The following is a 6,567-nucleotide window of genomic DNA, read 5'->3' on the forward strand; positions in this document are numbered from 1 at the left end:
GGAATGGTATATGCATACAAGGGACCTAATAACGAGACAATCACAAACAAGGAAGCAATTAAAGACCTTGGTGTAATGTTAAATAGGAATATGTTGTGCAACGACCAAATAGCAACACTGTTGGCTAAATGTAAAGCAAAAATGGGAATGTTATTCAGACACTTTAAATCAAGAAAAGCTGAACACATGATTATGCTTTACAAAACTTGTGTACGTAGTACACTCGAGTACTGCAATGTGATATGGTACCCACACTACCAAAAGGATATTGCACAAATAGAGAGTGTACAAAGGTCCTATACTGCTAGAATAGAAGAAGTTAAGGACCTTTCTAGACTATACAGTCTAGAAAGGAGAAGAGAACGCTACATGATAATACAAACATGGAAGCAAATAGAAGGAATTACTGAAAACATCATGGAGCTAAAAATATCAGAAAGAGCAAGCCGAGGTAGATTAATAGTGCCAAAAAATATACCAGGAAAACTAAGGAAGGCGCACAGGACATTAATCCACTACGCACCAGCATCGATAATGCAGCGACTATTTAATGTGCTGCCAGCTCATCTAAGAAACATATCAGGAGTGAGCGTAGATGTGTTTAAGAATAAGCTCGATAAATACCTAAGATGCATCCCAGACCATCCAAGACTGGAAGATGCAAAATACACCGGAAGATGCATTAGCAACTCTCTGGTGGATATACGAGGTGCCTCACACTGAGGGACCTGGGGGAACCCAAACATAAAATAAAGTAAGGTAAGGCACAAGGCTCTCTCTCGGAATTGTCAGGAGTTCTTACACCAAGTTTCAACTCTCTCTCTCTCTCTCTCTCTCTCTCTCTCTCTCTCTCTCTCTCTCTCTCTCACGCTGTTAGGCATTTCAATGCTCACTTATATCACACAATGAAGAAATATTATCTCTCTCTCTCTCTCTCTCTCTCTCTCTCTCTCTCTCTCTCTCTCTCTCTCTCTCTCTCTCTCTCTAAGCTTTCTATCTTTACGCTGTTAGGCATTTCAATGCTCACTTATATCACACAATGAAGAAATATTCTCTCTCTCTCTCTCTCTCTCTCTCTCTCTCTCTCTCTCTCTCTTCTCTTTTTAATCAAGGAGGTTCCGCACTACTACAGCAACAATAGCCTTTTATTATGAGTCGCATAGAGAAAGGAAGTCTCTATTTCCAAACACCTCCATTCAAGAAGTTGCTCGTTCCGTTTGAGTGTTGGCTCGAATTCTCTTAACAATTCCAAAAGAAAAAAAAAACTGGCTTTTATTCAACACTTACAAAGAAGTTAGACTGAGGCTGCACACGTTCCATTGTTCGTTTGTTTGTTTGCTTTTGTGACCTGTGATTGATTCTTTATTATGGAGTGGTGTGACAAATTTTATGGTCATTGATGTCGCTTGATGATCTAACGGTATGGGTATTCTCTCTCTCTCTCTCTCTCTCTCTCAATTGTCAGGAGTTCTTTCATTGAGTTTCAACTCTCTCTCTCTCTCTCTCTCTCTCTCTCTCTCTCTCTCTCTCTCTCTCTCTCTCTCTCTCTCTCTCTCTCTCTCTCTCTCTCTCCATTTAAGTTGTCAGGAGTTCGTTCATTGAATTTCAAATATCTATCTGACTGTCTATCATTATTCGTAGATTTGTCTGTCATTTGGATGATCAACTATTCAGAAAGGCCACATAAAAGACCTGCTTACTCCCTCCGTCTCCCTCTTTTAAGTGGCAAGAGGATGGTTGTCTTTTCACTTCATTTTGCTTTTCATTTAGTGCCTAACTCATTTCCTTGTTCATGCAGTATTTGGTTACTTTATTATTATTATTATTATTATTATTATTATTATTATTATTATTATTATCATTATTATTATTATTATTGTTGTTGTTGTTGTTGTTGTTGTTATAATAAGTGTTGTTGTTGTTGTTGTTATAATAATAATAATAATAATAATAATAATATTAATAGTAATAATAGTAGTAATAGTTATAATAGTAATAATGATTATTATTATTATCATTATTATTATTATTATTATTATTATTATTATTATTATTATTGTTGTTATAATAATGATAATAATAATAATGATAATAATAATAATGTTAATAATAATAGTAATAATAATAATAATGATTATTATTATTTGGGATGACTTTTGGGCGAATCAGTTTCGAATTACAGTATCAATGAAATTAGTTAAGTAATTAAATGCACAAGTGGGAGTTAATTTCTAATTGATCTGCGTCATTTATTAGCCGAGATTTAATGTTGGCTAAAGCTATTGGAATATGATCGTTCATAAACCAAACTTATATCTGGTCCTGACTTTAATGTGTGAAATATATGCAACAAATTTTGTATTCATCAGACAACTGCATGAATAGTTCCATTTTTCTGAATTATGATTTTATTAACCTATTTGATGGATTTAAAGTGGTATATTTCTATAAATTCAAATATATCTTTGCTCTATTGTTATCTGTGAATATAGTTTAATTTTATGTATTGTCAGAAATCCTTTAGCAAAAATCCTTTAAAATGCAAGCTTTTCCCGATTTTAAGCTGACATTATATACTGATTTTGTTTCAAACAAATATTATTTGATATTCTTCTTCAAATAATGGGAAGCTGGGGTACAGGAGATTTTTTTCTTATGAAAAAGACAATAGATTTTCACGAAAGTTTCCGACTTTATATAAGTTGCCAGTTAGCTTCCTAATTTCGTAAATTGTGTAGTACCCTTACCAACCAACAGATGGCCTCAGCTCCACCTTACCACCAAATTAATCACCACCTTGAGAATATTCCCCGAGTATTTTTTCAATTGTCAGACATTTTCCCTCCCTTTCTTCGCTTCTTCTCTCATTTTTATTATGCTTGTGCTATTTTGTTTTACTTGTAAAGTCACGTTGATATTATTTGCTCTTCCCAAAGTAATTACTACTAGTAACAGAGGTTTCAACTTTAGTTTATAAGAGTATACTGTAGTGAGTTTAGTGGCTGTCTGATTTACAAATAAACAATTCCCAGGTGTAGTTCTTTGTTGTCACTTTTTATTAACATGCTATTCAGCGGAAGTCTGGTGGAGGTAAATTTATGACATTAGTCTATTAAATTTCTTATTCCGGATCTAGATATTAATCTCTGGCACTGTCGTTCAATTAGTTCATTATGCATGTTGCATAAGATTTTTTATAATTCAGACCATCCTTTATATTGATCTTCCCGGAAAGTTCCATCCTTTTCGTAATACTAGGCATACAGTTAATTCTAATAGGCCTCCTTCATCATAAGGCTCGATACTTGAGCCGCTCAAAACTCGCCCTGAGTCGTGTTTTAGCTTTTTGTTTCACGCTTTGAATATCATTAAAAAGATATTAGTTAACCTTATGGAGAAACCTATGTGATAAGAAACAGTACGCTATGTCTGTCCCTAACCATCTCTGCCTCATATGTAAAACCACGGAGGGAGACCGGAAAAAATGGATAGGATGTGACTGCAATAGATTCTATTATAAGAAATGTGTGTATATAGTGACAGGTATCACTGATAATGAACGAAAGAACCTAGATTGGTTATTCCCATTCTGCATATGTGAAACCAGACAAGCCAAGTTGTATATATCAAAATTGAAGGAAGATGTGAATATGAGAGAAGAGACCTTGAGCGAACAAGATGCGAGAATAGCCGAATTGGAAAGCAAACTTGCGGACCTTAGCGCACACTCAGCAAATTCCACCCTGACTACTGACCTCACAGAGAAAGTTGATATTCTTGCTATGAATATGGAATCAATTAAGGCAACACTTCAAACATTGATGGACCAAAAACGGACAAAGTTAAGGAAAAAAATCTGTTGGTAATTAGATAAAAAATACAACTAAAATCACTGAAAGAAAACGCGAGGTTGAACAAGCACTTAAAGACATTCCTATACTTAACACGAGGTCAACTACGAATGGAAATGTTGTTGTAAACTTTACAAACAAAATGACCAGAGAAGAGGCAGCAAACAAAATTCAGACATTGGTTGCTGACACTGAAACGAGAAAAATCGGAAAACTAAAACCAAAATTACTGATATGCAATGTGTACAATGATGAAAAGGATGTAGTAAATGCTTTGATTCTAAGATATCGTTGCCTGGACCAAATCCATAATATAGAAGAGAAGATAAGTGTAGTCCTGGAGAAAAATGCTTCTGGTGGGACCACACACTATGTGCTGAAATGTGATCCTGAAGTTCGGAGGGCTATTCATGATAATGGGGAAAACGTTTCGTTATGATGGGGTACTTATAACATACGTGATAGGTACCACGTGATCACCTGCTACCACTGTCAGAGGTATGGACATCTTGAAAAAGATTGCAAGTCTAAGAATGGTGATAAAGTCTGCGGGAAATGTTCAGGAAAACATTCCACCAAGGAGTGTAATTCGCAAGTGTCAAAGTGTATTAACTGCAAAGTTAAACCAACCAAGTGAGCACATAGTAAAATCTAGAGAATGCAAAGCTCATGACTTGAAATTGAAAAGACCTGCAGAAAATACTGACCATGGATACTAAGGATGTCATAAACTGTGGCTATGTAAATATATACATTCTGTAGGTAATAAGATTATTCAAATTCGAGAATTGATAAACGAGAAATATTTGGACATACTAGCATTATCTGAAACATGGTTAAATAACTTGGACAAGGCAAAGATCACTAGAATGGCACCCACCCCCCCCTTCACACACACCTTCTTTCACATACCGAGAGAGGGTAGGTCTGAAGGGGGTGTCGGACTCATTATTCATAAAAGTTATTCTCTGAGTCGTATAACAGTGATGATTTAACTGGAAATGAACAAAACTTGATATGAAACGTTAAATGCTCTGAACGAACAAGGTAAAACGACAGTGGAGGTCCTGTAGGGAGTAGGGTTCCCTTGCTGTATGGGACCGGAAAAGCAGCCGTGAAAGTGAAAAGTAAGTAAAAGTACGCAGTACTCTAGAAGTTTTATTCCAGCTGTGACCAAGTTGTAGAATGATCTTCCTGATCGGGTAATTGAATCAGTCGAACTGTAAAAGTTCAAACTTGCAGCAAATGTTTTTATGTTGAATAGGCTGACATAAGTCTTTTTATAGTTGGTATATGAAATATGTTTTAATGTTGTTGATGCTTTTAAAATACTTTATTTTAATTGTTCATTATTTCTTATATCATTTATTTATTTCCTTATTTCCTTCCCTCACTGGGCTATTTTTCCTTGTTGGAGCCCTTGGGCTTATAACATCTGAATTTTCCAACTAGGGTTGTAGCTTAGCTGATAATAATAATAATAATAATAATAATAATAATAATAATAATAATTATTATTATTATTATTATTATTATTATTATCAGTTCTATTTTTCTGAATTATGATTCTATTAACCTATTTTACGGATTTAAAAGGGTATATTTGTAAATATTCAAAGAAATCTTTGCTCTATTGTCTCTATTGTTATCTGTGAATATAGTTTACCTTTATGTATTGCCAGAAATCCTATTACAAAATCCTTGAAAATGCAAGCTTTTCCCTATTCTAAGTTGAAATTAGATACTGATTTTGTTTCATTTAAACATTATTGGATATTTTTCTTAAAATAATTGAAAGAGGAATTTCATGAGATCTTTTTCGTATGAAAAAGACAATAGGTTTTCACGAAAGTTTCCTTCCTTTTATAAGTTGCCAGTTAGTTTCCTTAATTCGTAAATTAGGTAGTACGTTTACCAACCAACAGATGGCCTCAGCTCCACCTTACCAACAAATGAATCACCTTAGGAATAATTCCCGAGTATTTTCATTTGTCAAACATTTTGCCGCTCTTTCTTCGCTTGTTCTGTAATTTTTATAATTCTTGTGCTATTTTGTTTTACTCGTAAAGGGATGTTGCTGTTATTTGCTCTTCCCAAAGTAATTACTACCCGTAACAGAGATCTCAACTTTAGTCTGTAAGAGTATACTATAGTAAGTTTAGTGCCTGTCTGATTTAAGATATAAACAAGAATATCATGATTAACTTTAAATGTGTACACAGCACAATCGGAGTACTATAGTCTACATATCAGTATTCCTGAAGTCTAATGCTTTTTTTTTAACTACTGATATTCTATTCAGCGGGAGTCTGATGGAGGTAAATTTATGACATTAGTCAAGGGACAAAAATCAATGCACATTTTGCCTTATGAATACCTTTAAGGATATTTCAACTGGGTTTTCAAAATACTGTAGTGCCTATTATTATCAAGTATAACGTAATATCTTAAAAGATTCTGTATGGAAAGAAAGGCAAGTCTCTGCTACCTTCACGAACCCCATGACTTAAAAACTTCCACTTTAACCGCTTCATACATACAGACATACTCATGTATGTATATAATATATGTATGTATGTATATATATATATATATATATATATATATATATATATATATATATATATATATATATATATATATATATATATATATATATATATATATATATATATATATATATATATATATATATATATATATATATATATATATA

This window comes from Palaemon carinicauda, chromosome 32 (assembly GCF_036898095.1).
Source record: "Palaemon carinicauda isolate YSFRI2023 chromosome 32, ASM3689809v2, whole genome shotgun sequence".
In the NCBI taxonomy this organism is placed as follows: Eukaryota; Metazoa; Arthropoda; class Malacostraca; order Decapoda; family Palaemonidae; genus Palaemon; species Palaemon carinicauda.